Below are 26,549 nucleotides of genomic sequence, written 5' to 3'. Positions count from 1 at the left end.
CTCGACCTCTGAACTTGACTTGTGCTTGCAAGAGAGCAAGCAATTGGACTGCTCCTTGCCCCTGGCCTGTTTTTTTGTGGCCGGGGGTTTCAAAAAGTGGCTAGTTGGGGTTTTCCCGGTAACCGAAGAGCATCAACGCCCTCAGAGCAGCGTCTCAGATCAAGGACAGAGGAGGGAGAAAGACGATACCTGCTGCAGTTCTGAAGGTCGCCTGTGACCCCCACACACCCGGGGCGTTTGTTCAGAGGGAGTTTTGGGCTAGCGTGTCAAGGAGGCACCGCCATCACAGCACCGCTGTAAGCTGTCTGGAAGGCAATCAATGCACAGTGTTTGTTTGAGTCTTTGCAGCAACCTGTGATAATCTGTGACCGCTGCAGGCAAATTAACTCCTCCACCTGCATAAAAGGCAATTCCGCAAGTCTGCAAAGCAGCTTGATGCACAAGTTACTACTTGTGTAACGATATATCTGTAAGAGACATTAGTTGGTGATAGATTCCTTACCTTAGAATATCCCCAGGCGTCAGGCTGGATCCGGAAAGTTTTTCGTCAGCAGTACCCCTGCGCGTTGGTAGGTGGCGTCGTGCGGCTCCGCGTCCTTCGCTGGCGTCGTAAGCGCCGGGATGACGTCACGGAGACTACTTAGGCACCACCAATGCACGCTGACGTCAGTTCTGTACATGACTTTCCGCGCCAGGAACGCAGAGCCATGCAAGAAACTGACCACTGGTGCCATGAAACTAGGGCCCTGAAAGGGATGACCTTAAGCCTAGAATCAGTTCGCAGAACAGGGAGGATGGGTGGGGCGGTAAGGAATCTATCACCAACTGATGTCTCTTACAGATATATCGTTACACAAGAAGTAACTTGTGCATCTGAAAGAGACACGTTAGTGATAGATTCCTTACCTTAGAATAGATACCCCAGCAGTACCAACCCCGGTGGTGGGTCTGCAAACAGGATTACACCAGAAAGTCATGGAGTACAGAACGGCCAAAGAAGCCGTCTCTCTGGACTTGACTGTCAAGGCAGTAATGCTTGGTAAACGTGTGCAGCAAGGCCCATGTAGCTGCCTGACAAATGTCCTGCAAGGAAAGGCCGCGTCCCAAGGCAGTAGTGGCTGCCGTTGCCCTGGTAGAATGGGCACGCAGCCCCACAGGAGGCTCCTTCTTGGTCAACGAGTAACATGCTGTGATGCACAGAACGACCCACCCAGAGATGGTTCGTTTGTGCACGGCCCAACCTTTTTTGGCGCCCACGTAGACAACAAAGAGCCGGTCATCCACCCGGAACTGCTGTGTACGCTTCAGATAGAACGAGAGCGCACGTTTTGGGTCCAGACGGTGGAGCCTCTCTTCCTCCTTAGAAGGAGGCGGAAAGAAGGTGGGCAAAGTGATGGTCTGCCCGATGTGGACGGGCGTGACAACCTTTGGCAGGAAATACGGACGGGTCCTTAGAACCACCTTGTCTGGATGAACAGAAAGGAAAGGAGGTTTAGAAGAAAGAGCCTGGAGCTCACTCACTCTTCTGGCAGAGGTGATAGCTACCAGGAAAGATGCCTTGAGAGTGAGAAGACGTAAGGGACAGTTATGAAGGGGCTCAAAGGGAGCGCACATCAGATAGGTCAAGACAAGATTTAAGTCCCATTGAGGCATTATAAAAGGGACAGGAGGAAATGTGTGTGTAATGCCTTTGAGGAAGCGATTAACGACCAGGGACTTAAAAAGAGAAGGCTGATCTGGAAGTCATAGAAAAGCAGAGATGGCCGAAAGATAACCTTTGATAGTGCCCAGAGCAGAGCCCTGCTGGGCCAAATAGAGAAGGAACAGAAGAACCTCGGAAAGAGGGGCAGAAAGGGGATCCACTGCCTTTGCTGTGCACCATGCCACAAATTTGTTCCACCTGCAGGCGTATATCGTTTTAGTGGAGGGACGCCTGGCTGCCAGAATGACATCACAGACTTCGGGAGGAAGATCGAAAGCTGTCAACTGTCGCCGCTCAATCTCCACGCAAGGAGGTGGAGGCTGGACAGGTTCGGGTGGAGGACCGAGCCCTGCTGCTGCAATAAGATCCTCCCGAAGTGGCAGTCGGATCGGGGGATCGATCGCCATGCTGAGTAGCTCGGGATACCAGTATCTTCATGCCCAATCCGGAGCCACAAGGATGACTTGGGCCCGGTCGCACCGAATCTTCTTCAGCACTCTGAGCAGAAGTGGTATAGGCAGAAAGACGTACAACAGACCGCAGCTCCACTTGCGACGAAAAGCGTCGCTGAGCGAGCGGCACTTTGGAAATTCCAACGCGCAATGTCAACTGATAACATTGCGCGTTCTCTCCGGTGGCGAATAGATCTAACTAAGGCTCTCCCCACTGCAGAAAGAGACCTTGCACCACATCCGAGTTCAGACGCCATTCGTGATCCATCATGCACCGGCGGCTGAGTTCGTCCACCCTGGCGTTCAGAGAACCTGCCAGGTGTTGAACCACCAAGGTAATGCAGTGATGTTCCAGCCATGTCCAGAGACGCAGAGGCTCCTGACATAGGGTTCACGACCCCACTCCGCCCTGTTTGTTGCAATACCACATGGCAGTGGTGTTGTCCAAGAACACCTGCACCACACTACCCCGGACAGAGGGAAGGAATGCCTTCAGTGCAAGTCGGATCGCCCGAAGCTCCAAAAGATTAATATGGAGCCGGGACTCTGCCGGAGACCAGAGGCCTGTGATCTCCGCCTCTCCCAAGTGGCTGCCCCATCACAGGAGGGACGTATCCATCACCACTGTGTGCTCCGGTTGGGGAAGGGAGAGGAACCTGCCATTGACCCAATCCCGATTCGTGAGCCACCCCTGCAATTGCCATGCAGTGCCCTCCGAGATCTGGACGTGATAGGACAGGTTGCCCTGATGCTGTTCCCACTGAAACTTCAGGTCCCATTGCAGAGCCCACAAATGCCATCTGGCATGTTGCACTAGCAGGATGCAGGAGGCCATCAGGCCCAGGAGCCGGAGGGTCATCCTGACTGAAACCCGGGATAGAGGCTGAAAGATCAGAATCATGGCCTGAATATCCCAGACTCGCAGCTCGGGAGGATGCTCAGAAGAAGGGGAGCTTCTGAGAGGGACTCAGGTGCAACTTCGGCATGTTGATGGAGAACCCCAGCAAATGCGGGAGGTCGGCCGTAGTCTGGAGGTGGGAGACGACTGCCTGGGGCGAGCCCGCCTTCAATAACCAGTCGTCGAGATAGGGGAAGACTGAAACCCCTAATCTGCGCAGATGAGCTGCGACCAACGCCATCACTTTCGCGAACACCCGAGGGGTACTGGTAAGGCCGAAGGGGAGCACGGCAAAGTGAAAATGCTCCTGGCCTACCGTGAACCGCAGGTAACGCCGGTGAGCCGGCAGGACGGAAATATGAAAATATGCGTCCTGCAAGTCCAACGCTACCATCCAGTCTCCAGGGTCGAGGGCAGCCAAGACCTGAGCCAGAGTCAACATCTTAAACTTCTCCTTCCGGAGGAAGCGATTGAAGTTCCTGAGGTCCAAGATGGGGCGCAGGCCCCCGTTCTCCTTCTTGAGGACGAGAAAGTAGTGGGAATAACAACCACGTCCTACTTATGGCCCAGGAAGGTGCTCAATTGCCCCCTTGGCCAAGAGGGCCATGACTTCCTGTTGGAGAAGCACAAAGTGACCCCCCGACATGCGGTGGAACTGAGGTGGCATGGCTGGGGGGGGGCAGACTCGAAGGGGAGAGAGTAGCCCCATCGGACGATTTGCAGCACCCACCTGTCCAAAGTGACAGAACGCCAGTGGGGGAGGTGATGTTAAATCCTGCCACTCACCGGCGTGGGGTGCACCCCAAAGCTCAGACTAGGTAGGCTTTGAGGCGGATGCTGCGGGAGCGGAGGTGGACTGACCCGCACGCTGACCCCCTGTGCCGCCACGGCGGCCACCACGCCTGCGCTGAGGTTGGTTCTGTGCAGGCTTCTGGCTGAACGAACGTGTAGGGGCGCCCCTTCCGTGGCGACGAAAGGAACGAAAGGCAGACGTGGCCGGGCGCGTGGTGGAGAGACCCAAGGACTTGGCTGTAGCCTGAGAGTCCTTAAAACGCTCCAGCGCACTGTCTGCCTTATCGCCAAACAGGCGAGTACCATCAAGGACCATGAGGAAACTCTGAACATCCCCTGAAAACCCCGTGGACCGCAGCCAGGCATGGCGATGCAGGTCCACTGTCGTGGAGATCATCCTACCCAAAGAGTCCGCGGTGTCCAGCCCAAACCGGATGGCGAACTTTGCGGTGTCTTTCCCCTCCACTACAGCTTGGGAAAGTACAGCCCGAACCGCCTCCAGTCACTGGGGCAGTGTCTACGCCACCGTGTCCCACACAGCGTGGGAGTAGCGGCCCAAGAGGCATGCTGTGTTGACTGACCGCAGCCCCAAACTGGCAGAGGAAAACAACTTCTTGCCAAACTGCTCCAACTTCTTTGATTCCTTCTCTGGTGGTAGGGAATGCGCTTTGGGAAGTGGAGGCCTGGATGACCAGGGTCTCTGGAGTTGGATTGTTTGTTAAAAAGGCATGGTCACCCGGTGCCGGGCGATGACATCTGGCCACGTTCTTATCCACAGGAACCACTGTGGCTGGTCTAGACAAGGTGCCCATCAAAACATCCGCTAAGGTCTCACTGAACGGAAGCAGAGGCTCCGTAGAACTTGCCGCTGGCTGAAGAACTTCAGTGAGGAGGTTGGTTTTGAGAGTGACAGTAGGCAGATCAAGGGCCTCAGCTGCTCTATGGAGCACCACAGTGTATGTGGCGCCCTCCTCCATAACAGTAGGAGGAGACAGAAAACCAGGCTCAGAGGAGAGGTCAAGGCCACCTGCATCCTCCAATTCCTCCGCCCACTCCTGTTCAGACTCGCACTGCCGTGCAAGAGGGTCCTCAGACCCTTCCCAGTCGTCCCCCTTCTCCACCGCCTGAGGTACAGGCTGCTGCGGTTGGGGAGGGACAGGGCAATACAAATGGTCCAACGGCGCCCGGAACGGTGCCGGTCGGCGCCGATCTGGTTCCATGTCCCAATTAGGGTCCCAACCCGGAGCAAAATTGTCCGGAAACCCGGGCAAGGTCGGGGGTGGGACGAATGGGACCCATTGCGGCGCTGGGAACGGAGCCGCGGAGGGCGCCGGGTCCAGAGCTGCCAGCGGAGGACCCTGCAGCGCCAGAGCTGCCCGCAAAGGACCTTGCGGCACCGGGGCCGGAGCCGCTGCCGGAGCCGGCGGCAAGCAAGGGCCCTCAACCTCAACGAAGGCGCACCGGCGGGAGCCCGAGGCCTGAAAAGGCGGTCCATGGTGGCAAGAAATTCTTGCACCTGGGCCTAAGTCGCCGATGGACACGGATAAGGTGGGTAGGCCTGTGGGACTCTCAGGCTCCAACGGAGCCGCAGGGGAAGTACCCCTGGCACCCTCGTCCGCGTCCGGAGACCGACGGGGGGACATCAGAGAGCGCAAATGTTTCTTCGACTTTTTCTTGTGACATCTCTTACCCGATTCCGAGTGTGAAGACTTCAACCCCAAGGAGCGATGATGATGGCTCTGCGGTCTGTCCCTCGAGTGACCCCTGGACCTCGAACGGCGCGGAGACGACTGCCAGGCCTCCAGCAGCTTTCAAGACCGCTCCCGCAAAGCCTTCGGAGCCATGGCCAGAAAGTCAGAACATGACCGGGAGTCATGGTAGCGCTCCAGACAGTACAGACAGACGCCATGGGGGTCGGCCACCGACATTGTACAGCGACAGGCCCCGCAGGATTTAAACCCCGGCATCCCTACGCAGCACCAGGAGTCAAAGACTCAAAGAAGTAGAGACAAAAGTCTCAAAAAAGTTAGTCAAAAAGTGACTAGGGTACATGCTCTAACCGGATCTGCGTTGCTGGTGAGGAAAAAGAAAGAACTGACATCAGCGCGCATGGGTGGCGCCTAAGTAGTCTCTGTGACGTCATCTCGGCGCTTACGACGCCAGCGATGGACGCGGAGCCGCACGACGCCACCTACCGAAGCGCAGGAGTACTGCTGCCGAACGACTTTCCGGATCCAGTCTGACACCTGGGGATATTCTAAGGTAAGGAATCTATCACTAACGTGCCTCTTTCAGATTGTATACTGCCTTTTTGACCCCTGTCTGTTAGCAAAACATTAAAAAATAAAAATCTTGGGGAAGCTGGGAGGGGCAGCAACCTCCCTCTCGCCATGGTACCCCAACAATTGCTGGAGTGAAAACCATAAGTTAACACTCAAATATCAACATCAAGCAACCAAAATGGCAAAAAGGAGAAACCCACCTCGGAAGAAAGTAAATATCTTTCCTGCTGACCCCTCCATGCCATCATTGGCCATTGCCACTCAGGAGGTTGAGTGCCCCGCCCACCACCATGACAAATAACCATGGGGCACAACTACCGTTGCAGGGGCTTATCAGTTACTACTTAAACAAGCGTCTGTTGCAGGGTGACCAACAATTTCCTCCACCTGATTCTTCATCTTCAGGAAGGCTTTCAATACTGCTTCTGGATACCGCAGCTCACTTCTAACCAGGTAAACACCACGCAGGTCAATTTTCATGCCCATGTCTACGCAAGGAGGGTAACATCAGCATGGAAATTCTCTCACCTCCCTGCCCACAACGTCATCAGGAGGTATTGATTATTGCATGAAAGAGCCTGGAACCAACGGGCAATCAACATGCCATTAGCTTGAGAAGTGCAAGGGTCTGCAAGACGAAAAACCAACTAGGCGCCCAACGCCCATGTGTGGTAACAGCATTTATGCAAGTGCACATTAACGCAACTACACTCTCAGCCCAGGGATCCCCATGGAGATGTCACTTAGGAAGTGACACAACAGTGTTTTTGTCATTTCAGACACCCTCAATGATTCCTAGAAGGGATGCTGCAGGAGACTAGCTTAACTCGCTTTTGGAATTATGTCTATAAACTCAAATCTCCTAAGTGCTCCAGGCTCAACGCCGTTTCGGAAAAAGCCTGGACAAGCCACGTAAAAGCGCTATACACCCCCAGGCATCTCCACCAAATTACTATTCCACCCAGGGAGTGGAGGAACGATCACTGGCAACTTTAACGGACCTGACTGCACCGGTTTAATTTAGCCAGCTTATAAGAGCAATGAAAAACGATGAAGCACCCAGTCCCAATGGCCTCCCAGCCGGTATATTTAAATGCGCCACGGAGCACTGGACAAAGGTGCTAACCCTTTCTTTACAACCAAGCCTTCTTTTTAATGCAAACGTCAGACACATGGGGGAGCTCCATCCTGTGCCCAAACCTTAAGAAACAGGATCCGTCAAATTCCTCCAACTATCGTCTGATAGGTCTTTTAGATCTGGAGGCAAAAGCGTACGCCCATATTCTACTTAAACAGCTAGGGGATTGGGTCGTGGAATATGAGGTTTTGCCCTATTTTCAGACAGGATTCCAAGCTTCTGCTTCAACAATTGACAACATCTCCGCCCTGAGCCACCGAGCAGTTCAAAAGAGTCAGCCTCCATTTCTTTTTTGATGGACTACAGTGCCACTTTTGACAAGGTTGATCGACCCCCATTATGGAGGAAACAACACATGGGGGGTTCCTGCGAATTTGCTCAGAGCCATTATCTCCTTATATTCGAAAAAGAGTGTCCAGGTGAGAAAAGGCCCTCGGACAGTTACCTCCAAAATCACCATCAATGGTGGGTTGAATCAGGGGTGTGTGCTTGCCCCACTCCCCTTCAACCTTTACACAGCTGACTTGGGAAATTTTTGGAATGCAGCCGCTGGCACCTCCACAATTAGCCAAATCGAGCTTACACATCTTACAGTATGCTGACGATATTGTCATAATGGATCACATCAATGTTGAGATGCAGCAAGCCCTGAGCAAACTTCCAGAATATAATTATCAGAATTATCTTACAATCAACCAATTAAAAGAGCAAGGTTCTGATTTTTGGGCATTACAAGAACAAGAAATTTTCAACATGGCGCATGGTCCCGCTGTAATCAAAACAACAACAATGTATAATTACTTGGGGGTTTGGTTCTGCGAGTTGTCTAAACCCTCGGCACATATAGCCGCTTTGAATAAGAAATCTAGAGCAAACATATACAGTCTCACCTGTCTTAAGAAGAAGCTGAACTGCCCTTCGGCACAACCTATTTTGAAGGTTATGAAAGCTTCCATTTTTCCAGTTATACACTATAGACACCAGGCCTTTCCAGTGGTTTGTGCACCTAGTCATGCAGGGCCTACAGGATTTACAGGGGGGTACTCCAACTTCCAAGATATATCCGAAGGACCAGACTCCGCCTGGAACATGGCCTATCCAGACAATTGCTAGCCTGTGAGGCTGACACCTTGAAATTCTACATCAGAGTTCTGAGAGCTCCAGCCAACTCTCTCAAAGCCCGAATGAAAGAGATATTTGAGAGTCCTGGGAACCCTTGGCAATGGCAAGTTCCAAACTCAATCACCTCCTTACAAATTGCAGGTGCAGCCTTAAAATCGAACATTATTCCTTACACAGCCTTGAAAAAGGCCATTAACAAGCAGCTGAAAATCTCCTCCTATATGCAGGACATTTGCTCTTCAAAAATCATCTCCTATGTCCCCGGGAAGCCATAAGTTTACCTCACAGCGCAGAATCGGGCGCACTGCAAAATGGCCGCACTGATGTGAGGCTCCCGATGCTAGACCCCTCGCATCCGAACTTTCTCCGTGTTCCGTCGCCCTAGCAGCGCCCCGGAGGTCCCTACCTGCTGCGGGACCGGGGCTCCATCATCGGTGGCATTCCTGGCCGTCTGCCTGCCGCCTGGCCTGAGTTCTGCCGCCTTTCGCTTCCGCGGCCGCAGGAGACCCGGCTGGCTGGATCAGAGGTCGGCGCCCGGGGCTACGTGAGACCGCGGCGCCCGAGGGGGGCACGGGCCGTGTGGCTGACGGCGGCTGGCCCTACAGCGCGAGACCCGAGGAGGGGGGTCCCGGTCCCGCCAGGAGCTGTGCCCACGGGAAGCCTGAGACCTGCAGGGACCCCGAGACAGCGCCGATCGGAGGAGAGAGACGCGTCCCTGTGTGTGGGCCTGGATTCCTTCCTTGCGGTGGCCGAGGCCTGGTGCAGACGACGTGTGAGTACCCACAGCAGGCGCCGGCGTCGGCGGTTGGCGGCGGGGGCCCATCGCCACACGGGGGTCCGTGCGCTCCCTTCCCCCGTCGCCGCCTGGACAGAGAGGGCCCCCTATTTCCTCCTCCCCCCTCAGGGAGGGGCACCGTTGCCGATCGCGGCGGGGAGCACCGCCGGAGTAAGCCCGAGAGGCCGCTGTGGGGGCCTGATTGGACACGGGCCCTGTGCCTGGAGCAACGGTGGGACTCGACCACGCTGGATCGCTTTACGCGGGGCTGCGGCACCCCCGGTGGCCCGTCGTAGCGGGGTGAGGACACCACCCCTGCACCCCGAATCCGCACCGGCTGGCAGTTGGGACACTGGGACGGCAAGCCACGCGGCGCCTGAGCACCGGCGCGCGCGCCCCGAGGGCAGTCATGGGCAAGGACCGGGGTGCCAAGTCGGCGGCTGCACCCCACCAGACCAAGATTGACCGTTTCACGACCGCTGAGCCCCCGGGTGCTGGGGGGGAGGCGGCGCCGACTCCCGGCACGGACCTTGCTGCCATTCTGCAGGCCATCACCGCCTCCCGCACGTCCTTGGAGGGGATGGTCGGGGAGGTGAAGGTGGACGTGGCGCTCCTGCGACAAGACCTCCGCAACGCCACGGCCCGCATCACCGAGACGGAGTCCCGCATTTCGACCGCGGAGGACGACATCCGGCAGCTCCAAGATCAGGTCCGGGAACTCACGACCCACTCCAAGGAGCTGCATCGGCGGGCGGAGGATGCCGAAAACCGGGCCCGCCGCAACAACCTCCGCCTGGTGGGCTTTCCGGAGGGGGTTGAATCTGGCCGCACCGATGACTTTCTTGAGAAGTGGTTTAAGTCCTGGATGCCGGCGGCCAGCCTGTCCACCTGGTTCGTGGTGGAAAGAGCGCACCGGTCGTTGGCCGCCAAACCTCCGGTGGGGGCCCCACCGCGCCCCTTCATCCTGCGGATCCTCAACTTCCGAGACAGGGATGCTATTCTGAAGGAGGCGCGGGCGCAGTCTCCTTTGTCCTTCAATAACCACACCATCATGGTTTTCCCCGACTACACCCGGGAGGTTCAAGAGCAACGCCGCTCATACCTGGAGGTGAAACATAAGATGCGCTCCTTGGGTCTTCGATACCAACTTCAATTCCCGGCCCGCCTCCGTGTGGTCTTCCAGGATAAGACCTTGTTTTTCGACACTCCTCGGGCGGCCTGGACTTGGCTCACCGAGGAGCGACCCCTGCGCCAATCTGGGCGGGCGTCCCCGGCCCGGAGGCCTACGGAATTGGACACCACCAGGCCTCCTCGCCCACGCCGTAGAAGACGCACACAGTCCCGGCGGCCCCGGGGGGGTTGGCAGCTGGGCCTCGATCCACGAGCATGTTGGGCAGGAGGCCGAGGGACTCATCTGCCTCATCCGGGACATCTTCTCAGGCGGCTGGGGGCCTCCGGAGCCGGTCGCCGCGCCCGCCGGACCCGTCCCTGACCCCCCTCATCGCGCCTGTGGACCTTTCTGATCTCTCCCGCAGCCCAACCATTTGACTTGGGGTGGTCTTCTGTCTTGGCAGCAGCTCTGGTGGCCCGGTCCCGCGGCCGGGGCCGCCACTATGGTCCTGGACTCAGCGGATCTCCGCTCATGGGTAGTAGTCTAGGCCGGAACGCTTGCATCCGTACTTCTGGAGGGGTCCACTACGCTCTTGACACCCGAGCGTTTCGCTTGGGGCTTTTGTAATAATTGTTGAAGTTAGGGCGACAGATGCTTCAGTTCTCGAAGTGTAGGGTGGGGGGTTGGGGGTTGTGGGGAGGGTTTTGTTGGATGTTTTGTTGGATGTTCCTCCTAGGGAGGGTGGTCCTTTTCATTCATGTCTGGTCTTTTCTGGGTGTGCCGCATCGCAGCTTCCCGCGAGCGTTACTGCAAAGCCCCGCGCTTGCCCACACACACGATCTGCTGCTGCCCGCTCCCGTCTTGGCGCCCCTTGGCTTCCTCCCACGGGCGTCATTGCAGCGCTCTGCGATGGCTCATGCACACGGTCTACTGCCGCTCGCTCCCGGCCGGGCACCCCTGGTCCCCTGTTGCCTGCCTCCTGCCTTCCCCACGGGTCCTGGGCGATCCTCCTTTCCTCCCTGCGCGCCAGTGCGACATGATGTCCTCCCGACGCCCCTGGGGTGGCTCCGACCCTGCAGTGTCCCGATGCACCCGTTGTATTCATGGCTGACGTAACCCCCAGGGCGCAGCTGCACATCCTGTCCTGGAATGTGAACGGCCTGCTGGATAGGCTCAAGCGCACGGCGGTCCTTAAGTATGCTCAGCGCGTTGGGGCCGACGTCCTCCTCCTTCAGGAAACCCATCTCCTTGGGGAAAAGTGCCCTTTCTTGGCGCGATATGGCTACGACCGGGTGTGGCATTCGGGGTTCTCCCGTGGTTCCCGCGGGGTGGCGGTCCTGCTGCGTCGTTCCCTCCCCTTCGTCCTTCAGAGGGTAGCCCGCGCGCCCCTTGGAATCGGGATTGCCATTTGTGGTACACTGGAGGGCCGCCCGGTCAGCTTCCTTTCACTCTATGTGCCTCCCTCGGGACTGTCGCAGGCTTTATCCCACGCCGCCTCGTTGTTGGCATCCCTCCCCGTGGGCACTATTGTGCTTGGGGGCGACTTTAATGCGGTCCTGGCCCCGCAGCTGGATTCGTCGGGACCGATTTCGGATTCCCGCGCCGCGCGAGCGAGACAGCTGGCGGGTTGGGCGGAGGCCCAGGGCCTCTGCGACGCCTGGAGGCTTTGGCATCCCCACGACCGTCAATACACCCACACTTCAGCCGCTCACCACTCTCACGCTCGTATTGATGTGATTTTTGTCCCTCCCACCGAGTGCGGAAGCGTCCAGGATGTCCGCATCCTTCCCAGGGGCATCTCGGACCACTCACCAGTCCTCCTGGGCCTGGGCCCCCCGCCTCACGCGGCCAGGCCAGTGTGGAGGTTCAGCGCCTGGTTCCTCCAGGATAAGTCAGTGCGCGAGGCGGTTGGCACTGAGCTCGTGCAGTACTTCGGTGCCAATGAGGGCTCTGTACCGTCAGCAGGCACCCTCTGGGAGGCTTGCAAGGCAACCATCAGGGGGGCGGCCAAGGCACAGGTGGTGCGGCACCGCCAGACACAGCTGCGGCAGCTCACTGCTTGCGAAGCCCGGGCGTTGCGGCTGGAGCGGTCGCTCTCCGAGCATGACGACCCGGCGGTGGACCGACAGTTGCGGCTCCTTCGTCAGGAGATTTGTCAGCGGTCCCTCGAGGCGGCCAAGCTTCTTTGGCAGTCCTCGGTAGCGAGGGTGTATGGCTGGGGTGACAAGAACGGCGCATTGTTGCACCGCCTGGCCACTTACCCCAGGGCGTCGCGCATCATTCCGACGGTTGCCGACTCTTCGGGGGTGCTCCAGTCCTCCTCCGTGGCGATGGCAGAGGCATTCGCCCAGTTCTATTCCCAGCTCTACCGAGCGCGTGCGCCGGACCTTTCTCTGGACGACCTGCTCGCGTCCGAGAGCGCCTGCCTGGCCCGGCTTCGGCCGGACGAAATGGAGAGCCTGGAGGCGCCCATCTCCGTCGAGGAGATCGGGGAGGCAATCGGGCGTACGTCAACGGGGAAGACACCGGGACCGGACGGTTTTCCTCAGGAATTCTTTGCGGCCTATAGGGACACCCTGATCCCACGGCTGAGGGCTCACTATGCGGAGGCGCTTGAGAGGGGTTTCTTCCCTCTGGAGTCTGACCTGGCCACGATTGTGGTTTTGCCCAAATCCACGCCGCCACCCACTGATAGAGCGGCCTACCGCCCAATTTCGCTCATCAACACTGATGTGAAACTCTATGCGGCGGTCCTGGCCCAACGGCTTAAGCCCATGTTGTCGACCTTGGTCCACCCAGATCAATGTGGCTTCATGCCCGCTCGGGGCACGCGCCACTGTCTGCGCCGTCTCCACGTGGCCTTGGCCCATCGCCATCGTCTGACCCCGTACCTCGCTCTACTCCTCGTTGACTTCGAAAAGGCTTTCGATTCGGTGGGGTGGGCCTACCTCTTCGACGTCCTGTCCCGCATGGGCTTCGGCCCTCGGTTCGTGGGGATGGTGCGAGTCCTCTATGCCCGGCCCCGTGCCAGAGTGCTGGTTAATGGTGCGTTGTCAAGGCCCTTCCGGATCGGCCGGGGGACGAGGCAGGGTTGCCCATTGTCGCCCCTTCTCTTCGCTCTGGCGATGGAACCTCTGGCCGCCCTGATTAGATCTGACCCCCTCCTTCGGGGGTGGGAATGGCCCGGCCTGGAAGCCGACAAAATCGCCCTCTATGCGGACGATGTCCTACTCTACCTGGGGGACCCAGCGCGCTCCGGACCGCGCGCGCTATCCATTCTGAGCCGCTTCGGCCGGGCGTCGGGTCTCTCCCTCAACCCCCGGAAGTCGGTCCTGGTGCCGTTGCACCCCTCCAGGGAGTGCTTCGACTGGCAGGAGACCATCCCTCTGCGTCGCTTATCATTTCAGTACCTGGGCATCTGGGTCTCCCTCCTCCCGGAGCTAAGTTGGGCGCTCAACGTCTCCCCCCTGGTCAAGAGAGCCAAGGTCGATCTGGCGCGGTGGCAGCAGCTGCCCCTCAACCCGCTGGGGAGGGTCGCCCTCTACAAAATGATGATCCTTCCCCGGTTTCTGTATGTTTTGCAAAACACCCCCCTCTCCTTTCCGCGCCCGTGGTTCCGCGAGCTCGACGGGATGGCGACGAGATTTCTCTGGGGCGAGGGGAGGCGGCGGCTGGCTCTGTCGACGTGCCGCATTCCCACCTTTGACGGGGGCCTGGGCATGTCTGATCTCTACCTCTACTACATGGCCACCCGCCTCCTGGTCATTCACGACTGGTTTGGAGGGGGTTGGTCCAACCCGGCCTACAGGGTGGAACTTAACGGCTTGGGCTTCTCCGACATCCAAGATCGCCTGTATGGCGCCCCCATCCCTGCTTCTTGCCCGGACATCACCAGGGCTGTATTCCTGTCCTGGAGAGCGGCGCTCCGCCTCACCCGATGGACGGGACGGTTGACCCGGGTCACTCCCCTGTGGCACGGGACGTGGTTGCGGGAGGTCACAAAGCTGGAAGGCTTCAAATCATGGGATCTTATCGGCATTTCCCAGCTGGGGGACGTCTGGCGGGGAGGGCGGATGTGTTCCTTTTCAGAGCTGCAAGCGCGTTTTTCCCTTCACTCCTCTCAATTTTACCGGTACCTCCAGCTGCGCCACGCCATACGCACCTACACACCACTGGACGTCCGGCTGCCAGATCACAGCCCTCCGGAGGCTCAGGTCCTGCTGGGCAACCTGGGGAAGGGGGGCATTTCCAGGATTTACCGCTCCCTCGTTAACTGCACCCCTACATCCCTTGCGGCTCTTAAGGAGCGCTGGGAGGGATGGGTGGGTCCCCTGGACGAGGCCGACTGGCGGGACGCCCTTATGGCCCCCCGCTTGGTGACGGCCTCCGCTAAGCTGCGACTCATCCAAATCTATTATCTCCACGCGGCATACCTCACACCGGCTCGCCTTCACCGCGCGGGCCTCTCCGGGGATGCGGCTTGCCCCCGATGTGGTTCCGACCCGGCAGACTTCCTGCATATGGTGTGGTCCTGCCCTGCCCTGGAGGGGTTCTGGAGAGGCATCGAGACCGAACTCACGGAGGTCCTGGGGTGGGAGGTGCCGCACGATCCACGACACTCGCTGCTGGGCATCACAGATGGCTTAGATGGCACGCGTTCAGAGCAGTTGTTTCTCATGACGGCCTTGATGGTGGCCAAGCGCGACATCGCGGCGGCATGGAAGCAGCCGCTGCCGCCAAGTGTGGCTAAGTGGGGTGCTGGGGTGGACTGGTGCGCGGCGCAGGAGCGGACTCTCTATCGGGCACGAGGATGCCCTAAGAAATACCGGAAAGTTTGGGGGAAATGGCTCGGCAACATACCTTAAAGGGGCGGTTCGGGGGGTGGAGGGGGGATTCTGGGGGCGGGGGGGAGCGGGGGGGCTTCCTAATGTATTGCTGTGTGGTACTGCTTCGGAATGCCAGACTGTTTCTGTTGTTGTGCTGTTTAAAACAATAAAAACTTGTTTATCAAAGTTTACCTCACAGCAGCCATCAACAGACAGCCACATAGAGACATCTTATACATGTGCCTACCCATGGGCCGGCCTGGGCAAGGAGGCCTGCAGACTGTCGCTATAAGTGAGAATCCTGGCTCCACCTTCTATGTTGCTGCCCATCGCTCGTCACCCTCAGGAGGCTTCTCCTGAAACCCATGTACCTAATGAAAGCAGTTTGCTCCTGCTTGGAGCCCTCATCGCTGTGCTTCTCCAAAAATGTTGTAAAGATTCTTTCATGGTGTGGTAAATGTATTAAAGCACTCAGAGACCTTCTCCACTTCCCCCCTGCAGGCCTGCAGCTTGCCCAACCCTCTCAAAGATTAATAACAGACTATCACAACATTTTTTTTAAAAAGTCCTTGAAACACAAACTGACAAGGCATCTGCAAAGTGTCCGCGGCTAGGGAAAGTGTGTTTACCGTCCTGTAATATTGCACTGATCCCTTGACAATTTGCCCTTTGGTTTACTCTGGATAGTAACCCACCTAACTTAATTTCTTTTATACATTTGAGGATCATATACTTTGCAATTCATACTGTGCATTTTAATGCTTCTCGGCAATTGCACTTTAATGATTGACGCCTGATTGTTTTGATCGGCTATTTTCAACATGGGGGCTCACTCATTCTATTTTAACAAACTGTAACCATTGTCACTCTTCTATATTGCTGTAACTAGGCTCCTGGATAGGAGTAGTCACCAATTTTATATTAACCAGGAGCAAATTGTTATGGTTTTTGTTAACTAAAACAATAAAGCAAACTTATAAACAAAGAAAATTCCTCATACTCCTAATCAAATACATATGTTTTAAAAACAACACCAATGAAGCAAGTAACCAACTATTGCAGCCTAGAAACTGCACATTCTCTGCATGTCACATAAACCTATATTGAGAGTATTAACCAACATGAAATGAATGTGCACCTTGCACACGTTTTGAGAAAATGACAATGATCATGGACAAAATGTAGTAAATACGCCGTAAAAGAGTGTTTAGACTGTAGAAATATTGAGGAATCATATATTGTGTGCATATTTGTCTAACATTTTATCTATGGATAGTTCTAAACGATCTTCTGCAATTAATTAATAAGAGTCTATATATGAATGTTATAACTGTGATGCATTGCTAAAATAATCATATGCTACACTATTATGATGAATATAAATATGTTAGGGTTTCAAAACCATCCCTTATTGATCTCTTTGTAATGCCCCATTGAATAATGAAAACTTGGTGCAGAACGTTTATGCTAGTAGTTAGAAAGGTGAAACTTTCTTGATGGGATCTTTGTATGTGAAGAGTCTTAACTTTCCCAAAACGAAAATAATAATATTATGGATGCATCTATGGTACATGTATATATGTTTCCAAAATGCAGTGATAGGTTATACCTGCTATTCAACATTTACATGAGACAATATATTGATTGCTTTGACTAATGCATAAAATGAAATTATACATGCTTATATTTTGGTGAATACTCGTTTATTGATTATGCTACATTACTATAAGATGCATTTCATTTGACATTTTTCTAGGCTGAACGCTTTCTCACGATGTCTGTGAGAAAGTATTTGATGACAGCTTTTGCTTCTGTGGCACTCTTGCTCTTTCCTATGAGATGCTTAGACAGTTGATACATTATTGATGCTTCTCTGGGAAACAGACTCTAGCTACTGGCAAACTGGGAGCTTCAAGGATGAATAGCCTTCTGTGAAATTAACCTGATTGTTTGAGATGGACAATGGATCCCATGCTTTATGCGGGACAATACCTGTAGGTAACCATATTGCATCTTAAAGCAGAAGGACTACACCTCATGGATGTCAGATGATGGTGCGATGATGGCGTGACACAGTGGGTGTCACCTCCAGACTGATGAAATATAATACCGATTTTCCCTTGAGGAGGAGTAACTCATACTCTCACTTTTTCTCGTGGTCGTTGTTGTCTTTTTTGTTGGCAGAGACTGACTCGTCATTCTTTTTTGTTGTTTAGACTTTGACGGACCCCAAGCTTACACTGAGAGAACTTTGCAGATTTTTCTCCTGCCAATGCAATAGCAGGAATCCTTTGCCTAGCAGACTTTCCTTGGTCTCCTTGGCTGAACCATAACTTGCCCTGCTGAGCTCTCCCTTGAGACCCTTTTCGAGACCCTCTCCATGAGCTGTCCTACGGACTTTACTCTTAGGCTCTTTAATGTGTAGACTTATGACTTATTTTGAGACTCTTGATTGAACTTTCGAAATGCTGATTATTGTTCTGCTACTGATTGTCATTTAACATAAACTTTGACTAAACCCTATAAAGTCTGAGTCTCTTGAGTTTCATGAATGTTCTTTAACAGGAACTGTGTTTGGGATTCCTACATTACTAATGTATAATTGGGAAAGTCATACATTTTTCACTGAACATCAGGTGTTGGTGCTTCTGTTCTGTGTATCGGTGGCAGAGGTGTTAGTCTGTGTGATCATAGCCCGTATACATTTCTTTAGGAGGTTGAGACTTCCCATTGCCATCCTATACCTTTACAGTGTGGTCCCGAGGGTTATATATCTGAATGTGATCACTAATTTGTAAATTGGCTACCAATTCCTGGTCCTCATTGGGTAGCTAACGAGTAACCACCCTAATTCCCTTCACCCCTCAATGTGATAAGCAGGATTTATTGGAGGACCAAGTAACAATAATGGAAGTATTCTTGTATGACATACACATACATTTTGGGCCAGGTGAAAGCTGGATCAGATGCAAGAACTTTCTTTCCAACCATAACGCTTTGCACTAACCCCGTAATTCAACCAACAAATCCCAGCTCTGCTGATAAAGTTGAAAGCATCAGCAAATTCTTTGGAGAAAACAAAAAGATTTAAGACAATTAAAAACTCTACAAATCGACTTCCACTTCACATATACCAAGGCATACAATGACCAAATGGTCAATCTCGGATGCATACTCACTTATCAAGATCATCTCTACCAGCATCCCCTATACTTACTGAGATGATCCACTGCCACCTGCCACAGTCCACATATGTTCTGCTGACATTGGGTCTTTAATCCTCAAAATAGTAACTCTCTAAAAACAGTTCTCTACTGGTCCTTTTGGAGGGCTGCATTTGACAATGACAAAATCATCATACCTTTGAGCAACTTCTCAGTAGTAATGGGAGAAGACATCAAACCATTCTGGTGTCAAAAACGCAATTTGTTACAAAGAACTCATTTAATTCCTCTGGAGCTTGATACCCCAAGGCTATCAGAGCAAACCCGTACATCTCCTATCCTTCAGGAAAAACCTCATGACTTGCGCGTTGAATGCGTTCTTTCCAGCACTACTGCCCTTCCTCTTTTCTTTCAGTCTCAAGACGCAGCAACGCACCTCCTGGATATGAGCTGCTTGACTCCCATTCTCTTCCAGGTTCTCTCAAACTCCAAAAAGATAAATTGCTCTCAAGCTTTTACAAAATACAAAAATCCACATCTCCCGCCATCCCCTTCAAAAGAATCCCTCTTGACTTCTGTGTTCTATTCATCTTTATGTTAACCCAGTCCTCTGATATATGACATGTTAAATGAATTGTTACTCTATGTTATGTGAAGAGCTCTGTTGCCCTTGTGGCTAGGTCTGCGCACTTTAAATAGTTATAATTTAAATAAGTAAAACATATGTAGTGTAGACACGGTCTTAATTTAGAGCTAAATCGGTTTGCTCCATTCTTTATTTCATTAGCATCAAAGGTGGTGAAAAACAGATGTGCTTTATTTTTGATACAGTGCAAACTTTAGATAAAACGGTCCACATTGTCAATGCCAAATGAATACGTGTCACTAAGTTGCAGTATATTTTATTTGCCATCAGCTTTCAACTAAACCTTGTACAGGTTTGTTATTCCAGATGGACCAATGGGAAGGAAGCAAACATGGGACTCCTGCCAGCACTCACTGTTCGGAGGAATTAATGCAGCAAACAAACAAAGCTTAGGAAGGGAGGCACAAGGACTCTTAACTGTGAGACTATAGGTTTTGATCAAATTTATTTTCGTGAAGCACGTCCTGCTTGCTTGTTCCTTCTCACTTGAACTTATTGTCCGTAAAATTCAACCACCAGTTTTGCGCAGGCGCCACCCCTATGCTTAACTACAGTCTGTACATTTCTATTTACTTCTGTAAGTAAAACAACGTGCACTTTTTTACAGATTGGTTAATGTTTGCTCATACAGCTGTACACAGTCGCTGAACATCAAGACCCACAACGCAGTCATGAGTGACTGGAGTTTGCTTTAGAACAGGGGAATCTAAAAATAAATTGACTTGATATTAAATCTCAAGCTGCAGACTTGTTGTACAAGGGCTGTTCAGCATTATAGGGATTCATCTTCAAGACTTCCATTTAGACCTACCGCAAATTCTTCATGAAATTCATTGAAAAAAATACAAAGCCTTGAGCAGCTTTCATTTACTGTTTACTATAAAGAGAAAATAGTCAGCAACTCCTTCAACACCATATAAAAATGTGATTTGGTCAAACGTTGAGAGTATGCCACATTACAAATATTTGGGCATGGGTCGTGCACTCTATGGACAGCCATGTGATCCTGCCCTTCACATTTCCTGCCAACGACTCTTATCCGAGTAGTCTTGATGTCAGGAAGCCTAATGTAGGTGTCTACAATGTTCTGATTGCTTCCCCTGCAAGACAGTTTATCTACTCCTATCTATACAGGAAGAGGGAGGCTAACGTCCCACCCCACCACGCTGTAGGGAGACTGATGGTTAGTGGAAGCAGACAAAGACCTTTATACCTGTGGCCTTTGGACAGGAGCATATGAACCCTTTTGGTAAAGTGTAGTCCCTCATATCTGTGGCTTTCCACTTCCTCAGGTCTTCTTATCACACCAGGGTATGCATTGCAATTGTGTGTGGTATGCTTGGAGCCCATACTCTGCATATGGAGCCCTTTTCGATAACACATTTCATGTGCACGTGATGAAGTTTGCCTGCATCAGGATTACCTATCTTTGGGGCTCCATTAAGGGCCCGTGCCTTAGAGATGTTATACTGCCTTTACCTGTGACTGTTTCTGGACTAAAATCCACATTCATCCCTGAAGTCTGCCCATCAACAGCACCTAGCTAAACCCAATATGGCTACTGGAGCAGCTCAGAACTTTGATCCCCACTTGAGGTGTCTGGCCTCTGACCTCCCAATCCACAACTCCTTGCCAATTTGCCTCAATTCCATTCTGTCATTGAGGAGATCCATAAATGTGTGTACCATGATGCTACCTGTACCATATGGCTGAGGACTTTGAACACAGCTGAACTTCCTACTTCCAGTCAGTGCCCCAAATATAGGGTACTTATTGGTGCTTTGAGACTAGTACCGGGTAATCACGTTGGCCTCTGCATCATACGAGAGGAGGTGTGAAAGCAGGACAAGGTGACTGAAGTGGTTTTCTTCTCAACCCAGAAATTAGGACTACATTTATGACTGCTAGAGGAATCCTCGGTGCTGTGTCCTGTCTGAAATTGACCACCTGTGGAGGAGCCAAGAGGTCTAGTTGACTGGTTGACTAGGATTCAATTTGCGACAAGATCTACATATGTGTCACAAGAGAGTTTAAGGGCGGGCCAGAAACATTATTGTTCTACACTATGTTAGGGACACTGCACAGCTCCACTGGTCTTGATACTGCTTGACCTGTCCACTGCCTTTGATACCGTTCCCCATGAACTACTTTTGGGTAGACTCCAAGGATGCGATATCGGAGGCACGGTCCTGCAGTGGTTCAGATCTTACCTGGGAAATCGGCAGCAAACAGTCTGGTCCCCTCCTTTCGCGGCACCCATTTTGCCCATGAATGTTGGCGTCCCTCAGGGATCTATTTTAAGTCCTACCCTGTTTAACGTGTTTATGGCCCCACTGGCGCCATTGGCTGAACATTTCGGCGGCCAAATTGTCTCTTACGCCGACGATACACAATTGTTGTTCACGTGTGGTAAGGACGAGGCTCTCAACGGGAGCGTGATCAATCTCTGTTTGTCCGCAGTATTTGAGTGGCTTAAACAGAACCAACAACTTTGCAACTCGAAGAAATCAGAAATCATTTTCTTCGGTTGCAACCCTGGGGATGAGTGGCGCGAATGGTGGCCGTCGAACATGTCTCCTCCCACCACCTTAGCCACTACGGTCAAGAATCTAGGGGTGAAACTGGACAAGGATATGTCCATGAAATCCCAGGTCCGGGCTGTGGCAGGTACTTGTTTCGGCTTATTGAAAATGTTGCGTCATTTTCTCCCATTACTCTCAGTATCCCACAGGAAGGTTGTAGTCCAAGCTCTGAACTTGTCGCGTCTTGACTATGTCAACGTTCTCTATCTCGGCCTGCCGGACTATCTCATCGGCCGCCTTCAGGTGGTACAGAATGCCGCGGCAAGAGCCATACTTATGGTTGACTTCAGGACCCATATGACTACTCACCTTAGGTCCTTGCACTGGCTTCCAGTACGCAAGAGGGTAAACTTTAAGGCCTTGGTGCTGGCTTACAAGGCCATCCATAACATAGGGGCCTCGTATTTGAGAAATAGATGTCAGATCTATGTTTCATCTCGAAGCCTGAGGTCCTCTAATTTACTTCTTTCACAGACCCCAAGGTTTCTTCGCTCTCGCTTGGGTGGCTGTTCTTTCCAGGTAGTGGCCTGTCGGCTTTGGAATAGCTTGCCTCTTGATTTGCGTCATGAGGAGGATCTCCTTAGTTTCCGTCGCAGCCTTAAAACTTGGCTGTTTGTATAACTGATCAGCGGCTTCGGGGCTGTAAAGTTTCGGTCTGTCACTGGTTCCTTTTCCTTTTTAGTGCCGGGACACTCCTGGGAGTAGCCGTGCGCTCTATAAATACCCAGTAACATAACATAACATAAGATAACTCTCCTATGGACACTTAGTGAGGCTCAAAGATAATCAAAAAGCCCCTACCCTTTTAATTTGTGAGAGCCAATTAAACCTATCTTTACGCTTGGAAGGAAAATGATGTGCTGTATACCCAGGTTTTGAGGGATCCAGGGTAACACCACTATATATAATGGAGGGAAAATTAGGCATTACCTTTTTTGCTCTAGGTCCCCGAGGTGCATTTTTTGGCTGAAGCTTATCGTGCTGAATTCCAAAGAGTCAAAACCATCCTCTTAAAGCTACAGAACTTTCATGGTTTAAAGGTTCAATGACACCACAGCTGTAACCTATGGTGCATATGTCTCTGGACCAATTTTGACCTGCTTAAATCATAAATTGTGGTCAGTCATTTTCCCGAATCTACATCTCTCAAAACAAAACATCTTCGTGCTTTTGCAGCAGACCGGCATGCATAGCCAGAGTAACCAGTAGAGGAGCACCACAGCACTGCTTGGAAGTTGGTTTATTTTCCAATTTTCAATGCACTTCTGCCTTGAGTGGAGCGAGTCAAAGGCTGCCCGAACCAATTTCCAGCTATAGTGCCATTTTTAGCAGCTGCAACATGAAAAAAAATAAAGCACAAACTGAAACCTGAATTTTTTAACTGAAGCAAAGCACCTGTGTTCATGCCGAACCATACAGGAAATGCTTGCTTCCATTCACTTTAATTGTTCAACATCCCTTTTTAGGTCGAGCCTAGACAGCGCTTGCACTGTCTGCAAGACATGTTGTATTGTATTCTATGTGTCTTAAAAAATGAACTGCTTTCTATTGGCTGTTGGCTGTGCCATTCAAAAATGTAGCCTTTGTATTGGTGTTGGGTTGTAAAAGTCCCTCCCTTCTCTCCTTCTGGCGATTTCACTTAGTGAGTATTTAGTTTGGCCATCACACTGTGTAGCATGTGATGGCCCCTGTTTACAGAGACGTGCATCTGTTATCAATTATCTTTATCGTAACTGCAGTCTGACTTCCATTCTGACCTAAAGAAGCTCTGTGGCTTTGTTTCTGTTTCAGCGTGCATCTGTTAGCAATTATCCTTATCTTAACTGCAGTTTCACTTCAGTTCCGAGCTAAAAAAGCCCTGTGCCTTTGTTTATGTTTTAACATGCATCTGTTATGAATTAGCCTGATGGTAACTACAGTATGACTTTTATTCCAACAGTCAAACTTAAAAATGATATTAAAAAACCATGGAGCATTTAATTTCACTAATATTAAACATTGCGTGTTATTAATTAAATAATACGGTAGAGCGTTTTTAGTTTCCTTTTCTGTTGAAGTTGTTGGGGTTTGTTTTCCGTTTTGCCAGCGGACATGGGCAGAGATGCTGGAGTCATGTAAGGTGTGGCTGGAAGTAAATCGCAGTGCATATGCACTTGTTTCGGCACCAGCTTTTTCGAGCTAACGATGGTAAGCACCGGCAGGACCCGGGCCAATTAAAGCTGGTGGTATTAAAAAATAAATAAGAGCATTTTTAGTTTCTTTTTCTGTTGACGTTGTCGGGGGTTGTTTTCCGTTTTGTCAGCAGACATGGGCAGAGATGCTGGAGTCAAGTAAGGTGTGGCTGGAAGTAAATCGCAGTGCATATGCACTTTTTAGAGTTAACGATGGTGAGCCCGGGCAGGACCCGGGCCAATTAAAGCTGGTGTTATTAAAAAATAAGTTAGAGCATTTATAGTTTGCTTTTTTGTTGATGTTGTCGGGTTTGTTTTCCGTTTTGCAAGCAGACATGGACAGGGATGCTGGAGTCATGTAAGGTGTGGCTCGAAGTAAATCGCAGTGCATATGCACTTGTTTGGGCACCAGCTTTTTAGAGCTAACGATGGTGAGCACCGGCAGGACCCGGGCCAATTAAAGCTGGTGTTATTAAAAAATAAGTTAGAGCATTTTTAGTTTCTTGTTCTGTTGACGTTGTCGGGGTTTGTTTTCCGTTTTGCCAGCAGACATGGGCAGAGATGCTGGAGTCATAAGGTGTGGCTGGAAGTAAATCGCAGTACATATCCACTTTTTAGAGCTAACGATGGTGAGCACCGGCAGGACCCGGGCCCATTAAAGCTGGTGTTATTAAAAAATATGTTAGAGCATTTTTGTTTCCTTTTCTGTTGACCTTGTCGGGGTTTGTTTTCTGTTTGCCAGTGGACATGGGCAGAGATGCTGGAGTCATGTAAGGTGTGGCTGAAAGTAAATCGCATTGCATATGCACTTGTTTCGGCACCAGCTTTTTAGAGCCAACGATGGTGAGCACCAGCAGGACCCGGGCCAATTAAAGCTGGTGTTATTAAAAAATACTGTAGATGATTTTTTTTTCCTTTTCTGTTGAAGTTGTTGGGGTTTGTTTTCCGTTTTGCCAGCAGACATGGGCAGAGATGCTGGAGTCATGTAAGGTGTGGCTGGAAGTAAATCGCAGTGCATATGCACTTGTTTCGGCACCAGCTTTTTAGAGCTAACGATGGTGAGTACCGGCAGGACCCGGGCCAATTAAAGCTGGTGTTATTAAAAAATAAGTTAAAGCATTTTTAGTTTCTTTTTCTGTTGACATTGTCGGGGTTTGTTTTCCGTTTTGTCAGCAGACATGGGCAGAGATGCTGGAGTCATGTAAGGTGTGGCTGGAAGTAAATCGCAGTGCATATGCACTTTTTAGAGTTAAGGATGGTGAGCCTCGGCAGGACCCGGGCCAATTAAAGCTGGTGTTATTAAAAAATACGGTAGAGCATTTTTAGTTTCTTTTTCTGTTGATGTTGTCGGGGTTTGTTTTCCGTTTTGCCAGCGGACATGGGCAGAGATGCTGGAGTCATGTAAGGTGTGGCTGGAAGTAAATCGCAGTGCATACGAACTTTTTAGAGCTAATGATGGTGAGTACCGGCAGGACCCGGGCCAATTAAAGCTGCTGTTATTAAAAAATATGTTAGAGCATTTTTGTTTCATTTTCTATTGACCTTGTCGGGGTTTGTTTTCTTTTTTGCCAGCGGACATGGGCAGAGATGCTGAAGTCATGTAAGGTGTGGCTGGAAGTAAATCGCAGTGCATATGCACTTGTTTTGGCACCAGCTTTTTATAGCTAATGATGGTGAGCACTGGCAGGACCCAGACCAATTAAAGCTGGTTCTCTTGAGCTCATTAATGCAACTATATCAAATACTCAAACTTAAAAATGATATTAAAAAAATTAGGAGCATTTTATTTTAGTAATATTAAGCATTGTGTGTTATTAAAAAATACTGTAGATGATTTTTTTTTCCTTTTCTGTTCACGTCGTCGGGGTTTGTTTTCCGTTTTGTCAGAGGGCATGGGCAGAGATGCCGGAGTCATGTAAGGTGTGGCTGGAAGTAAATCGCAGTGCATATGCAGTTGTTTCGGCACCAGCTTTTTAGAACTAACAATGGTGAGCACCGGCAGGACACAGCCCAGTTAAAGCTGTGTCTGTTGGTGTGATTAATTAAACTATACCAAACAGTCAAACTTAAAAATAATATTGAAAAACCACGAAGCATTTTATTTTACTAATATTAGTCATTGCGTGTTATTAAAAAATACCGTAGATCATTTATTTTTTTCTTTTCTGTTGACGTTGTCGGGGTTTGTTTTTTGTTTTGCTACCACTGCACTTTTATACTTTTTATATACTTAACTCCAATATGCGGAGAGAGCTATTGGCACTGCCAATGCTTGTTCTTTCCGGTAAGTGCCATATGGCTGGGAAGTGGTGTCTAGACCCTGAGGATTCCTTTTATTTTATTTTATCTTTTTTATTTAGTTCTGCCTGTGAAGTTGGATTGTGATTTCAGTCATTCAGTTTCGCAGTAGGTTTATTTTCCATAATTGGTTCACTTCCACATGGAGTGGAATTGAGCCTAAGGTCTTTCCTTCCTGATATCTAGCTACTGAGCCATTTAATGATGGCCACAGTGCAGTCACAAAGGAGAAATGCATAGCCGCGATTCCACATGCATGCTTAGGGCACTTTTTCTCCCCTTGTCTGCACCCAAATACGTCCACCAGTCTGCAATGCTGCGCCTAATGCCTCTGATGGGGGAAGGAAAATATATAGCAGTAAAGTTTTTACTATCCCTATTTCCTACTATAACAAAGTAAGCTCTGAGAAGAAAATCTTTATCATGCACTGTCTTTACATACCTAAAATCAGATTTCCACAGTAAGGGCCTTATTACGAGTATGGCAGTTCTCAGGACCACTGTACTCACGGTGACAGTCTGACCATTGCCACCACTGCAGGTTCTCCAGTAGTATTCTAAGTGTGGCGGTTGGACCGCCACCAGACTGC

General features: G+C 51.2%; 1 protein-coding gene across 2 annotated transcripts in view; it reads right to left on the bottom strand.

The window, feature by feature from the left end:
• The window catches only part of SLC12A8 (solute carrier family 12 member 8), a 454,444-nt gene that overhangs the window by 375,493 nt on the left and 52,402 nt on the right, over nucleotides 1-26,549 (bottom strand). The window lies entirely within an intron of this gene.

The sequence above is a fragment of the Triturus cristatus genome, chromosome 3_2, assembly GCF_964204655.1.
Source record: "Triturus cristatus chromosome 3_2, aTriCri1.1, whole genome shotgun sequence".
Classification (NCBI taxonomy): domain Eukaryota; kingdom Metazoa; phylum Chordata; class Amphibia; order Caudata; family Salamandridae; genus Triturus; species Triturus cristatus.
This window is presented reverse-complemented; position numbering and strand designations above follow the sequence as displayed.